This window comes from Saccopteryx bilineata, chromosome 1 (assembly GCF_036850765.1).
Source record: "Saccopteryx bilineata isolate mSacBil1 chromosome 1, mSacBil1_pri_phased_curated, whole genome shotgun sequence".
In the NCBI taxonomy this organism is placed as follows: domain Eukaryota; kingdom Metazoa; phylum Chordata; class Mammalia; order Chiroptera; family Emballonuridae; genus Saccopteryx; species Saccopteryx bilineata.
Window position 1 is genome coordinate 254,817,737 of NC_089490.1, and position 16,384 is coordinate 254,834,120.

The window sequence follows — 16,384 nt, forward strand, 5'->3', positions numbered from 1 at the left end:
TCACGGACATGGTGCAGCTGAAAGCCCAGTTCTGATTATGCCTCTTCTCTGCTCAGAGATGCTCAGTGTCTGCCTAATTTTTTGCAAAATGAAGCCCTCCCATCTCTACTGGTATTTGACGTCTTCCCCTTCCCGCCTCCGTGATAGGCATCACTAGGGTTGACTGGGTGTCTGGCCCCAGAGCACCACGGTGAAGCTTGTGCCGTGGTCTTTGTGCTGGTGGACAGGCTTGCCTTCACTTTATGAAAAAATGCAACACCCGTGAAGCTCAATGAAGTGAATGCATTAAATGAGGAGTGTCTGTGCCTTGGGTGACGGAGCTGCTGGCGTTGGCCCCGCCCGGTGGCTCGGGACCCCACGCCCTCGGTTTGCACCCCTTCCAGCTATGTCCCGGAGCACCGTCCTCCATGTGTCTGCAGAGCCTGGTCCTACCCGTCTTTCAGAGCCGGTTTCACAGGGGACTTCCTCTGGGAAGCCTGCTGACCTCTCTGTGGCAATGGTCTCTTCCTCCTCTTGACTGAAGTGGCAGGTGGTTCCCACCTGTTTTCCCATAGTGCTTCCCACCCTGGTCTAATGCGGAGACTCACCTTCAGGTGCTCGTTAAGTAAAGAAACAAAACCTGGGCCAGCCTAGACCTATGGAGCAGACGTCTGAGGGAGGCACCTGCCAGGGGTTCCTGTCATCAGAGGAGGGAATTTCTTGTCACACGTGCCGCACACTGGTCCTTGGGTAGCGGCACCACATCGCGTGGGCGCTGGGCCCCGGACTGCTGAACCGGGACGTGCATATCAATGAGAATTCCCGGTGAGGACTCCTGGAGTGTCAGAAGCCCCGTCTCATATTTATTACTTGCCACTTGGCTCATACTTAATTATGCAACCAAAACCCTTTTATTATTTCACGAATTACTCCAAGCAGCTATTATTATTCTTTTTTTTTCTTTTTTCCTAGATAGGTGAGACAGCAATTACGTTGAAGTATGCAGAATTATAAGTATTAGATTGCTTTTGCCTTTCCTGCAGAAGAGGCAATTTTGTATGTTTCCACTTAATCGTGAGGGGCGGTGGCAGCCCTGGGCTCTACACTATTATTATGACAAGCGCACATGCCAATAACTGTCAGTTTTCAAGAAGAACCCCCCCACCGGGTTAAAATACATTACTGGGTCCCCCGGTTTGTACGTGATGGGGTCCTAAGACTAGAAATGTGCCCACAAAGACGGTGTGAGGAGGATGTGTGTGTGTGTGGGGGGGTGGGGGGGCTGGGACCTGAGGACGGGGCTGAAATGACAGGCTCTCCCTTTCTATGGCCCACATGCCCTTAGAGACGGCAGGTATTAACACTCATTTTCTTTCAGACATAGGTACGGGGCTGAAATACCCTTTGTTCTGACGTATAATTTGCAGTGTGGTTTCAATTCCCGAGTGCTGCAATTTTGGACGACCACTGGAGTATCAAGTTGCTCTCTGTCTATTAATTTTTGAGCAGAGGACGTTTCCAGTGTGGGCTTGTAGGGTTTTGTGTGTTCGAGGGCCAATGTCTGGAAGAGTCCATGGGGAACTGGGGAAGGAAGGAAGGAAGGAGCTCCTGCCAGACTCCTTGCTGTGTTTGATCCTTTGGAGTGACTAACACACACTGAAGACACAACAAAGACGAGACATCCATCCAGAGGTGGCATGCGGTAGCCGCCCTGCCCCACCTCTGGTGCTGGATAAAAGTGTTTCCTGCTGGAGGGCTGTAATCAACTAATTTTTAGTTTGTGTGGTTCCCAGAGGAGGGAAGCTTCGTACAAGGAGTATTTGTTTCTCTGTGCTTCTCACTGACAACCTGATCATGCCGCAGTTCTCAGTCCCAACAAAAGGGCTCTATGTGAACAGCGCAGGCTGTAGCTTAGCGTGGTACCTGAGCCAATGTGGCGATGACGTAAGCATAGGAGAAGAAACAAGGTGTGCCCTATAGAGACTTAGGACTTCTGGCCTGGGACCTGGTAGAGTCACTGGAGGTAGCCCACGACCTGTGGTGGGAAAGCAGCCTGTGGGGGGGGCAGGCTGGGCTGGGGGTGCATGTGCTTGTGTCACACAGCTGGCCATGTGGTCATGAGTATCCAGCTAAAGACATCCCTGTGGAGAACTGTAGCCTGAGCCTCTGCTCATTTTCTATAATGTCCCTCCTCAGTAGTGCTAAAAGATCTTAAAAATCGGCATGGACTAGTTTAATGACAACTCATTTACCCAGTATCACAAATCACCCTTACTGTGGTTCCTGTGCATGGATGGCTCATGCGAGTTCAGAAGAACGTGACTCATGAAGGTGAAGAATGGTGACGGATAATTTCTTTAAAGAATGAAGCTAACTGTTACTGATGGCTTTAAAAAAAGAGAAAGAGAAACTCTTTGCTTCTCAACACGAATGGGTTGGCCTTGAATTAGTTCAGGTTGTTCTAAGAAACTGTTTTTCAGTAAAGCTGCGACCTCAACACTCTCAACTTTGATCTGGTTAAATATGCTTTTGTAGTTTTGTGTCATTTTTTCTGAAACTGAGGAAAGAAGTCTGTTCCATATGTTTGGAGAGCAGGCCTTTGCATACCTACCTTTATCATATAGAACCTCATAAGTATAGTTGCCCCTCTGGGCCTCACGCTGTGTCTCTAGTTCCACGCTTCTCAGTGACTCACAGTATGATTTGAAGTGAGTACTGTGTTGTCTGACCAGGCAGTGGCGCAGTGAATAGAGCATCAACCTGGGATGCTGAGGACCCAGGTTTGAAACCCCAAGGTCACTGGCTTGAGTGTGGGCTCTCCAGTTTGAGTGAAGGGTTGCTGGCTTGAGCGTGGATCATAGACATGACCCCGTGGTCACTGGCTTGACCCCAAAGGTTGTCGGCTTGAGTGCGGGTTCATCTGGCTTGAGCAAGGGGTCACTCAGTCTGCTGCAGCCGCTGGTCAAGGCACATATGAGAAAGCAATCAATGAAAAACTAAGGAGCCTCAACAAAGAATTGATGCTTCTCATCTCTCTCCCTTGTCTGTTTGTTTCTCTCTTGTGCAAAAAAAACCCCCCAAATAGAGTATTGTATTTTTCTTGAACACCCTACCTATCTTTTATTTCAAAATATTCTAAGATAAACTCTCCCTCAGAAAGCCCAGAAGAAATAAATAAAACTAAAGAATGACTAAGAAGTAGGGAGTATATTCTCTTAAGAACTTGATGCACTAGTTCTTAATTCCGGCATGGGTGTTTGGAGGCGAAGGAGAGGGACATGGGCAGAATGCTCCCAGCTTTGTGTTCACACAGGGCCCTGGGCATCAGCCTCCATCTGAAGTGTGTCATCTGTCTCTGCTCCATCCCAGCCGACAGTCCCGAACATACTCAACCTTTATCCTGACTCCACAGAACTTGATAACAAGAAACACATACTCGGATTGCCGGTCCCATGGCCCCTAAGTCACAAACAGTAATGGAAGAGGCACAGAGGGGAGTCCTCAATCTGCTTCCATATCCTTGTGATCAATGAGAAAGATCTCTCAGAGTTGCTCTTGCTGTTCCCATGGAAGGAACTTGAACAATAGAGAAAGTAGTCCATTGGGTCGAGTGAGACTTTGTTTTGGCATCGGCACAAAGGGAGCCCGTGAAGGGCCTGTGGGGACTGGAAACCCACCCCCAACCATGGAAATCAGGAACACCAATGGCTTTCCTTGGTGAGCAGGTGGCGTGGGTTGAATTGTGTTCCTCCCTCTCCAGATTCATATGTGAAAGTCCTCAGCCCCATGTTTCTAAATGTGGAGATGGAGTTATCAAATTCATACCTAGTCATTAGGGGGAGCCCTGATCCAATGTGTCTAATAAAGAGGGGGGATTTGGAGACTGATGTGTACACAGGGCGAGAACACCATGTGAGAAGCCTGGCAGACCGAAATGGGGCAAGGCTTTAAAAGCCAAGAAACACCAGAGACTGCCGGTTTTGCCTTCAAACGCCGGGGACACTTTGATTGGAATGTCTAGTCTCTAGAAGTGGGAGACGATGCATTTCTGTGATTTAAGCCACTGAATCTGCGGTATATTTTAGTGGCCAGCTCTAGTAAGTTAATACAATAGCACAGGCGCTCAAGGTTCTATTTACAGGGGCTGGTGCTGTGACTTCAAAGACCCCTCCCTGTTCCCCAGACTGTGGCAAATAGAGAGCAGGAACTAATAGCACATTGAATCTTCCAATGGTAACGTCCTTTAACACTATCTCAAATGAAAGCTTGTCCGAATACTCAGCAGCAGCAGCAATGCCCAGTAACACTGGTTAGAATGACCTTGGAGTCTGTACACCAGAACATGTGAGTTCTGATTGACAAAGTTGAGGCGTGTCGGACCAGAGAGAGCGTGCCTCACTGGACGTAGCTGCCCTCACTTTTCTGGGTCACTAGATCATAGAAGGAGTATGACTGATTCACACCTGCATCACACCAAATTTGCATAAATGAATGCAATTGCAACTCAACCCCTGTGTGAGGAGTTACCCACATTCATTATGTTGGCAGGAGCAGGGGAGGGAAGAAGACCACCTCATTCCCTGGAAAGCTATCATTCTAAAGAATATGGCGGGGGTGGGGGAATAAATGTATGAGTCATCTCAACCACTGGTGAACAAGAGACTCTAGAGGAAATAAACATAAGCAGACATGATGAATGCTTGGTTCTTGAAAGGGTCCAACCCATGTCAGATACTTCAACGGAAGGAGCTTAATGTGTGGACTTTGTTCTGAAGGCGTGAGAAGAGCTACATAAGCACACAGAGGATGGTGAGGCCACTTGGAGATCGGGCAGGAGGGACAGAAGGAGGTGGTGGTGTTTCTAGAGCATGTGACCTGGGCGATAAGACAGGGCCCAAGTCTGCGGACAGGAACCCAAACCTGCCAGAGTTATTGTCGGGAGCAGGGCGGGGGGAGGGTGACACCTGGCTTCTCCCTCCTCCTGAAGATACCTTCTTCTCTCTCCAGGGTGAGGAGAGTGGGATGCAGCCAGGCCCTGGGGACTGTACTTGGCCAGTGGCGAGGGGAGCAGTTGTCGCCAATGACCACAACCTAGCGGCTGAAAATAGTGCAGATTCACTCCTTCATGGTCCTTGAGGTCAGAAATCTAAAATGAAGGTGTCAGCAGAGGTTACCTCTGGGACTTCTTGGGGACATCTGCTTCCTTCCCTGTCCCTGCCTCAGGAGGCTGCTGGCACTTCCTGGCTCGTGGCCCCAGCCTCTGTCTTCCAAGTGCATTACGCCAACCCCTGGGTTCAGTGATACGTCTCCCTTTTGTGACTCGGTCCTCTTGTCTCCCTTGTGTGTTTATATTGGGGCCACTCAGACAATCCAGGAGAGTCTCCCGTCCATCCTCAGACTTTTGGCCACACCTGCAATGTCCCCTTCGCCATGTGAGGGGGCATATTCCTAAGTGCCAGGGGTTAGAATGCAGACATGTCTGGGGAGGAGAAGTGGATGAGGAAGCAATTGCACAGGGACCGCTGCTAGCTCCTAACAGGTTGTCCCCAGCAGGGTCTCTGCCCTGCATCACAGTGCCTTGTACATGGTAGCTGTCCCACAAGCCTGAGCTTACAGAATGCCCTTTGGGTTGGTTTTGGAGGCAAAGCATGGGCTGAAGGCTTGATAGAACCCTGTCCCAGCAGACTGCCCCGGAAACTTCTACTACTAAGCAGGATCACTTTGGAGCATATCCAAGGCTGCGGTGGATGCAGAGGGTGGAGAAGAAGGGAGAGGGCCTGCTTCCGTCCGGGGCCTCTGCGCATGGATGCGTCAGATCCCTGCAGGAGGAGCTGTGTGGCTGTCAAGAGAAAGACCCTGGTGTCTTCCATGTGCTTCTTATTGTTTGCCTTTATTTTTTAATTTTGTGTCTTCTGTGGGCAGCAAACTAGCAGGAGCCTTCCGGTCCTTCGGTCCCCTGGGACGGCGGCAGAGAGTACGCCCTGCCCATCCACACAGGCCACACACAGACGCCAGCTGTTCCTGGCCCGGGGGAGGCCGACTAGACGATGGATCTACTCGAGGCCACTGGGAAATCTGGAAATATTTTTCAGGGGAAACAAAATCCAAGCCCGAGTCACACAAAGTTTTTAAATAATTGCTTTTCTCCTTTATTCTCCAGTTCTTCGAGAGTTTTCTGAGCACTGTCTGTTCTACCACTATGAAGTCTGACAGAAGATTCTGGCTCGTGGTGGCACAGCCTTCCAGGTGGGGTTTGCCAAGGAGGGTCCCCAGGACAAAGTTGGCAGAAGGCAGCGCATTTTCCAAAGCCTCTCACTGCAGTGAGTTGCACCTAGAGATTTAGAGAGGATGGCAACTGTGAGACAGGCTCACACAAGAGGCCGCTTCATGATGTGTCCTTCACGCATGGAGCACGGGCTCATCATGTTCACCTCTGAGGTCGCTGTGACCTGAACTATGCAAGAATGTGCCATTGTGCATCTGCACATGGACAATACACAGAAATCCTGCACTCTGCTGAGCAAGGGTCCCTGTATTTCAGGGGCATGGTCAGCACTCACGCAGTCCCCTCTCTAGCAGGTGTCCCTGTGGTCATGTGCTGTTCCATGCATGGGGAGGTTTGGTGGGGGGAGATGCAAGTCATGGATGCATGTACAGTCTCACTTGGTTTCTGGAAACAGGAGCCCAAGGAGGAGGGAGAGGGCAGGGATCACGAGAGCCGGCTCTGAGTGGTACCTATACTCGCCCACAACCTCCTGGCTGTGGCCATTGGGCGAGGGAAGCCTCTTAGTGGTATGATTTAGGGTTGTGGGAGTCCTCAGGGAAGAGCCCCTTCCCAAGGATATGCACATCGTGGCAAGGAATGAGAATTTTACAAAACTAGTCATGGTTCAGCACACCTATATCCAGGAGGTCATCCTAACCCTGGTGAGAACAAGGGGCGTTTGGAGAGGCACACGTGAGTGTGAGTGTATGTGTGTGTGTATGTGTGTGACAGAGACAGACAGAAAGAGCACAGAGCTTGTGTTTCGCTGGCCCAGGCAGGCACGACAGGACCGGGAAAAGCAATGCGTGTCCGTAGACTCAGGAAACTTTTCCATTGAACCTTTTAAGGGTCTAGTACAGGTATCCCCAAACAGTTTTTGCCCCTGGGCCAGATTAGAAAGAAAACTTTTTTCACGGGCCAGACTAAATATTGAATTTAAAAAATGTTAAATACAAAAAGATACATTTAAGTAAATAAAATTTTATTATGTAATTTGTTTATGAATAAATGTAAGTGATTGAAAAAATTTTAATATACAATATTATTTTAATAAAAATATAATTACATACCATATAAATATCCAAACTATATCGCAATCAATCGAAACAATATTTAATTAATAGAATGAACTTGAAGAGGTTATATAGCAAATAAAACACACAACCTGGACACGTTTTCAGTTATCAACTGCAGCTATTGTCTATGCTATAATGCCACTTGATTCAGCACACTTGACCACAAAAATAACAAATTGTTTGACCTTGGGTGAGCACTGGCAAACTCCATCTAAAAGAATGTGGGTTTCACATCGCCACTAAACGTCAAACAGTTTCATATTGAGTACAGACAAATACAAAAGTTGTAAATCTTTATAATGGAATTTTTTAAAAAAATAAAGAAATACTGCGAATCCATTTGAACAGTTGGAAATTAACCCTAGATTAGTCACATGTGGAATTCTTTTCCGCGTATCACTATCTTCTTAAATATTTCGATTTCCAATAATCAAAGATGCTTCCGCTTCTGAATAGCTGAGATTTTAAAGTAGCGGAGAATATTAAAAATTTAATCGCGGGCTGCATAAACTCATGACGTGGGCTGGATCCAGTCTGCTGGCCATATGTTGGCCATGCCCGGTCTAGTACCTGGGTCATGTCCTCCTGCCTGGCTATCACATGACCAAGTAGGCAACCAGGGAGCTGCTCACATGGGTCTGGTTTAACGTTCCCAAGTGTGGTGAGTCTAAGTTGGTACTGTTTGGCAGTAGAGATATATTTAGGGATAAAATGAAATTTTATTTTGAAACAGCTGCTAAATTTCTGATCTGTGGACACTTACCATGTCCATTATACCAATGAACTCTAATCTTACATAAAAGGCTTATTTGAGTCTGTGTGTCACAATTAGGGCTTTCTGAGCATCCTAAAAATATAGTAATTCTAGCTGATCAGAATTTGCTGTGTTGCCATGACAACCAGGCTGCAGTCTCAGCACCTGGTTTCCCATGAGCACCCCGGTGGTATGTGGTGGTGGTGATGGCAGTAGTGGGGGGGGGGTGTAGAGGACAGTTCTGAGGGACTTACAGAGATAAATTAGGGTCTGTGTATCTCTTGATTTTCTGTTCAGGTTGTATAGAAAATATTTTAAGCACGAATCTCAATTTTCTCCAAAAATAAATCATTCTGAAACATTTCAGGTCTCACGGTTCTATGCACTGAGCTCAAGGTCTGCCTGTCTCCCCTGTTCCACCTTGCTTATCTCTGAGACGCAGTCTCTGCTGTCATCTGCTCAAGACGGTTGGAAGGTGGATGGGAAGGCTAACGGCCAGACATGATCACACCCTGTGCAAGTTCTCGTTTTAGACAAAGAATGTGTGTAAGAACGCTTAGTCAACCAAAAGAAATCCTTACTTTTCACTTCAATTCAGATATTTGAGATGTCCCAAGAATGCTTCTTGAGAAGAGGGAGTGATTTAAAGTTTGGATATTGAAACTGGTGCATTGATTAAAAAAACCCAGAGAACTGGTAAAAGACACATACATAAAATTTACCATCTCAACTATTTTAAAGGTGAGGTCCAGTAGTGTTAAATATGTTCCCTTGATTGTGTAACCAATCTTCAAAACTTCTTTATTTTGCAAAACTGAGACTCATTGAACAGTTACTATGGGCAGTGCTGCTAGGAACATTGAGCTGCAGGTACTTATTTGAGAACCTGCTTTCAATTCTTTTGGATATCTTTTGCATTTCTGAGTCATAGGGTAAATTTATGTTTAATGTTTTTGGAGTACCACCAAACTATTTTTCACGAAGACTGAATCATTTTATAATACCACCCACAATGTACCAGGGTTCTAGTGTCTACAACATTATTTTTCTTTCCTTTTTTTTTTTTAACATTATAGCTATCCTAGTGGGTATGCAGTGGTATCTTTCTGTAGTTTTGATTTGCGTTACCTTAATGACTGATGATGTTGACTATCTTTCATGTTATCATTGTCTGTGTATCTTCTTTGGAGAAATGTTTATTCAAGTTCTTTTTTCATTTTAAAATTAAGTGGGTTTTTTTCTTTATTTTTCTTAAGTGAGAAGCAAAGAGGTAGAGAGACAGACACCCGCATGTGCCCAACTGGTATCCACCCAGCATGCCCACTGGGAGGGGGGGTTAAGTGAAAATTTACACCCTGACTATTAAGACCAGCAAATTTTTTCCTCCATGTTTGAATGTTTGTCTAGAATTCCACCCTATTAGCATAGGGCCTAATCAGTCCAAGACAAGATCTAAAAAAGACAGATATTGGAGTTGCTTCAGCAAGGTGGCTCAAGCAGACCTTCCTCACACGAAACCTTGCTCTGAAACACATGTGGATGGCCAGAGTCACTATTCATTTAAGGAAACCTCTGACACAAAAGCTGGAGACCAGGGAAAAAACACAAAAAAGCAACTTGGGGAAAACAGAACCTTAAAAAGAAAAAGAACAAACTTACTCTCATTAAGATCCTTTGAGAAATAATGTATTCCACTGATGATCTAAAAGCAGAAAGCTATGAAAAAATAAGATATTTAAAGAAAAAAATAAGATTGTTTGGAAATTAATCACATAAAAACAGAGCAGCAAAAAGAAAAGAGACTCAAAAAATCTGAGGAAACTCTAAGAGAGCTCTGTGACAACCTAAAGAGGAACAACTTCCGCATCATAGGGGTTCATGAAGAAGAGAAAGAACAAGGGTTAGAGACCTTGTTCAATGAAATCACAGCTGAAAACTTCCCTAAATTGATGCAAAAAAATTCAAGAAGCACAGAGAATTCCATTAAAGAGAAACCCCAAAAAATCTACACCAAGACACATCATAATTAAAATACCAAAGCTAAGAGATAAAGAGAAAAAATTAAAAGCTGCTAGAGAAAAAAAAGGCTATCACCTACAAAGGAGCCGCCATAAGGATGACATTCGACTTCTCAACAGAAACAGTTGAGGCCAGAAGTGAATGACAAGACATATTTAAAGTAATTCATAACAAGAGCCTACAACCAAGACTTCTTTATCCAGCAAGGCTATCATTTAAAATTGAAGGAGAAATAAAAAGCTTCCCAGACAAAAAAAACTCAAGGAATTTATTACAACCAAACCAATGCTGCAAGAAATGTTAAGGGGCCTGTTGTAAACAGAATAAAGGGGGAAAAGAATATACTAAAAGAGGAATATAACTTTAAAGAATAAAATGGCAATAAACAACTACATATCAATAACAACCTTAAATGTAAATGGTTAAATGCTCCAATCAAAAGACATAGGGTAGCTGAATGGATAAGAAAACAGGACCCATACATATGCTGTCTATAGGAGACGTACCTCAAAACAAAAGATACACATAGACTGAAAGTAAAAGGATGGAAAAAATATTTCATGCAAATGGAAATAAAAAAAAAGCTGGGGTAGCAATACTTATATCTGACAAAATAGACTTTAAAAACAAAGACTCTATTAAGGGATAAAGAAGGTCACTACATTATGATAATGGGAGCATTCCAACAGGAAGAGATAAAACCATTATAAATATATATGCACCTAATATAGGAGCACCTAAATATATAAAGCAGATTTTGATGGACATAAAGGGAGAGATGAACAGCAATACTATAAAAGTAGGGGATTTCTATACCCCACTAACATCAATGAATAGATCCTCAAGAAAGAAAATTAACAAAAAACAACAGAATTAAGGATACAATAGATCAACTGGATTTAATAGGTATCTTCAGAACCTTCTACCCTAAAGCAGCAGAATATACATTCTTTTCAAGTGCTCATGGTACATTCTCTAGGATAGACCACATATTAGGGCATAAAATGAGTCTCAACAAATTTAAGAAGATTTAAACCATAACAAGCATCTTCTCTGACCACAATGGCATGAAACTAGAAATCAACTACAATAGGAAAACTGAAAAATAGTCAAACACTTGGAAACCAAACAGCATGTTATTAAACAACAACTGGGTCAACAATGAAGTCAAGGAAGAAATAAAATATTTCCTTGAAACAAATGAAAATGAGCACACAACAACTCAAAATCTGTGGGACACAGCAAAAGCAGTCCTGAAAGGGAAGTTCATAGCATTACAGGCATACCTTAAGAAGCTAGAAAAAGCTAAAAAAAAAAACCCCACAACTTACTCTTGCAACTAAAAGAACTAGAAAAGAACATCAAGTAAAGCCTAGAGGAAGGAAATAATAAAGATCAGAGCATAAATAAATGACATAGAGAATAAAAAAACAATACAGAGGATCAATGAAACCAAGAGCTGATTCTTTGAAAAAATAAACAAGATAGATAAACCCTTAGCCAGACTCACCAAGAAAAAAAGAGAAAGGACTCATATAAATAAAATTAGAAACGAGGGTGGAGAAGTAACAACAGACACAGCAGAAATACAAAAGATTGTAAGAAAATACTATGAAGAACTGTATGCCAAAAAATTAGACAACCTAGGTGAAATGGACAAATTCCTTGAAGAATGTTATCTTTCAAAAATCAATCTGGAAGAATCAGAAAATCTAAATAGACCAATTACAACAAATGAAATTGAGGCAGTTATCAAAAAAATCCCAAAAAACAAAAGCCCTGGGCCAGATGGCTTCACAGGAGAATTCTACCAAACATTCAAAGAAGAACTAACTTCTATCCTTCTCAAGCTATTTCAAAAAATTCAAGAGGAGGGAAGACTTCTAAACTCCTTTTATGAGGCGAGCATAATTCTCATTCCAAAACCAGGCAAAGACAACACAAAGAAAGAAAACTATAGGCCAATATCCCTGATGAATGTAGATGCTAAAATTCTCAACAAAATATTAGCAAACTGGATTCAGCAATACATTAAAAAAATCATACACCATGATCAAGTGGGATTTATTCTGGGGAGGCAAGTCTGGTACAATATTTGCAAATCAATCAATATGATTCATCACATAAACAAAAGGAAGGAGAAAAACCACATGATAATATCAATAGATGCAGAAAAAGCATTAGATAAAATCCAGTACCCATTTATGATCAAAACTCTCAGCAAATCGGGAATACACAAAACATACCTCAACATGATAAAGGCCATCTATGACAGGCCCATAGTCAACATCATACTCAATGGGCAAAAGTTAAAAGCAACCCCTTAAGATCAGGAAGGAACAAGGCAAGGGTGCCCCCTTTCACCACTCTTATTTAATATAGTTCTAGAAGTCCTAGCCACAGCAATCAGACAAGAAGAAGAAATAAAAGGCATCCAAATTGGAAAAGAAGTAAAACTATCATTATTTGCTGATGATATGAAACTGTACCTAGAAAACCCTAAAGTCAGAGTAAAAAAACTACCTGATAAATGAATTCAGCAAGGTGGCAGGATATAACATTAATACTCAGCCTGACCAGGCAGTGGCGCAGTGAATAGAGCATCGAACTGGGATGCCGAGAACCCAGGTTCAAGACCCCGAGGTCACCAGCTTGAGTGCGGGCTCATCTTGGTTTTTAAGGCCAATATATCTTTATTGATTCTCTGTTTGGATGACCGATCTAGAGCCATCAGTGGTGTATTGAGGTCTCCAAGTATGATTGTATTTTTGTCAGTTTTTGTTTTTAGGTCAATATGTGGCTGTCTTATATATTTTGGTGCTCCTTCGTTTGGAGCATATATATTAAGGTTTGTTATGTCTTCTTGATTCAGTGTCCCCTTAATCATTATGAAATGACCATTTTTGTCTCTGAGTACTTTTGCTGTCTTGTAGTCAGCATTATTAGATATGAGTATTACTACACCTGCTTTTTTTTGGATGTTATTTGCTTGGAGTATTGTTCTCTAGCCTTCACTTTGAATTTGTTTTTACCCTTGTTGCTTAGATGTGTTTCTTGTAGGCAGCATACAGTTAGATTTTCTTTTTTAATCCATTCTGCTACTCTGTGCCTTTTTATTGGTGTGTTTAAACCATTTACATTTAGTGTAATTATTGACACTTGTGGCTTCCCTATTGTCATTTTATAAATTGCTTTCTGTTAGTTTGGTATCTTGTTTGATTCTTCTCTTTTGTTTTTCTATCATTTGTTTTTGTTTGTTTGTATTCCATACTTTTTTCCTCTGTTGCTACCTTTTTTAAGACATGTGCTTCTATGGTGGTTTTTTCAAGGGTGGTTACCATTAAGTAATGAAAAGGGTACCTACCATATTTATTGTAGTATCCTATCTTATGAGTATTTCTGCACTTCATTGTCCTTTGCTACTGTTAATCTCCGTCTTCCCCCCTTTTTTTGCTTTTGTTGTCACAGTTTAAATTTGGTTTTATTGTGTTCTTCATGTAGCTTTTACTTGTGGTTTTGTTTGTTTTTTTGTTCTTTGAGTCTGGTTAGAAAACTCCCTTTAGTATTTCCTGGAGTGGTGGTTTTCTGATGATAAATTACCTCATCTTTTCTGTATTTGTGAATGTTTTTATTTCTCCTTCGTATTTGAAGGATAGCTTTGATGGGTATAATATTCTTGGCTGAAAGTTCCTCTCTTTCAGGGCTTTAAATATTGGGGTCCACTCTATTCTAGCTTGTAGAGTTTCTGCTGAGAAATCTGATGATAATCTAATAGGCCTTCCTTTATATGTTGTATTCTTCTTTTCCCTGGCTGCCTTGACAATTTTTTCTTTGTCATTGGTTTGTGCCATTTTCATTATGATGTGCCTTAGAGTAGGTTTGTTGTGGTTAAGAAAACTCAGTGTTCTGTTTGCTTCTTGAATTTGAGGCTTTATTTCTTTCCACAGGCTTGGGGAGTTCTCGTCTATTATTTGTTTGAATATATTCCCCATTCCATTTTCTCTCTCTTCTCCCTTTGATATACCTATTATTCTTATGTTATTCTTTTTGATGGAGTCAGACAATTCCTGTAGGGCTTTCTCATTTTTTTAAATTTTTGAGTTCTCTCTCTTCTTCTCTCTGTTGTTCCTGAAGTTGCTTGTCTTCTATGTCACTAATCCTACCTTCTATCTGGCCTGTTCTATTAGCTAAGCTTGTTACCTCGTTTTTCAGTTCATAAATTGAGTTTTTCATCTCTGTTTGATTTGTTTTTATAGTTTCAATTTCCTTGGTAATATATTCTTTGTGTTCATTGAGTTGTTTTCTGAGCTCCCTAGATTGCCTTTCTGTGTTTTCTTGTATATATCTGAGTATTTTTAGGATTTCTACTTTAAATTCTCTGTCATTTAGCTCCAAGTTTTTTAATATATTAAATTTTTTCTCCATAGATTTTCTCACATCTATCTGTGCTATTTCTCTATCTTTTGTATCCATGATATTTGATTTCCTTTTTCTTAATGGCATCTGAGGGTGGTCTTGTTGATAGCACTAATGAGAATTAATAAAGAATAAATAGTAAAAAAAAAAGTGAAAAAAAAATAGAAAAAAATTTTGGAAAAAAACCCAAATAATAATTTATTATTCCCCCCCTTTTCTTTCTTCTCCTCCCCTCCTCCTTAGGAAAATATCATGATGAACTGTGAATTATATTATGCTAAATGGAACAAAAACTGCCTATAACAGAGGGCCAGAGTTGGGGGAAGTGTTCAAGGGGCATAAAGGAAGTAGGAACCCACAAAATGCAAAAAAGGAAAAAATTTGGGTCAAGTATAAAATGATTTGCTTGTAAGTCATGGTCGACTAAGAGATATATTGAGAGGAATAAGAAGGAAACAGGAAAAAGGAGAAAAAATATAACTATTGTATTAAGTGGAGCAAAAACGAAATAGAATGGAGATCCTGGGTTGGGAGGAATGCTAATGAGTTAAAAAGCAAAGTAAAAAGCACCCAAAATGCCACAAAAAAACCCTGAGTCCCAAATAAAATAATTTGTTCATGATTGAGGATTGAATGAGAAGAAAAGTAAAAGGAGAAAAGAAGAAACTAATAGAGAGGGAGAAAAAAGAAAAAGAGGAAAAGAAAAAGAAGAAAGAGAGAGAGAGAGAGAGAGAGAGAGAGAGAGAGTTAAGGGTTTTGGAGTGTAACCCTCATGGAGAGTAAAGAAGAAGAAAAGAAATAAAATAGAAAATGTTTAACACTTATGGGTAGGGTAGTTCAAGAAGAGGAAAGAATAAGATGGGCAGAGAATAAACGGACCAAGGTGGAGGAAAAAATAATAATAATAAAGGCCAGATGATGAAAGAAAAAAAATAGTGGAACAAGTTATAAAGTCTGTGGATTTTTCTTGATTTTGAGAGGTTAACTTCTTCCCTTTTTTTCCCCTCTCCCTCTTCCTGGTCAGTGACTCTGTACCCCAGGCTCTGCCCCTGTGGCATGCTTAGGTAGAGATTTGCAGTTGATGAGACTCTATGGCAATGTCATATATTAGGCTTTAATCTCATTGGTAGTCAAGGCTTGTTAGCATTTGCAGGCTCCGACAATGAGAGAGTCTGTTTTCCCAGAGCCTCTCTCCTAGTCTCTCCTTCCTGAATTAGCAGCTTGATAATCCAGCTATGAGGCTGCCACTGCCTCTGCCTGGGGAGTAAGAGGCTCAAAGAGCTGGCAAATCCCCACTCAATCAGCACTCAATGCAGGGCTCTGGGTAAGGCTCTGTCAGTCAGAGCTGCCAGCATAATCAGGTGGGGCTGGGAGCCAATTGCTCTCAAGGTGACTTTCTATGAGCCTCCAGGCCTGTTCAGCATGCCTAGCACTCTGTGGGACCACTCTCCCCAGGCTTTCCACACTTTGTAACCTATTTTGGCTGGGATGAAGATGCTCTAGTCACTGCCTGCAGTACAGGAGGTCTTAACATCTGCCAAGTCCCTTTTTTTTAGCATATATCCCTGAGTATGAAAGCTCTGCCCATCAGAAGTTGCTCCCACCCCTTTAGCAAGAGGCACTAATAAATATCACGCCTCTTGTCTTAGATCGCTGAACTGAGAGAGATCTCGACAATTAGAGCTGCATAGGTCAGTTGGGAGGTGAGCAGACTGTGGGTTAAGGTAATTTCAGCAATTGGATCTGCAGATCTGCTCCAGAAAGGACTGCAAGCTGCCTGCGCACCCCTCCCCCGATGCTTGATTGTTAGCTTGAATGGCTGGGTGAGGCCCCCCACCCACCTAGAGAAGCTCGGGTGTAGGGAAGTTCGCTGTG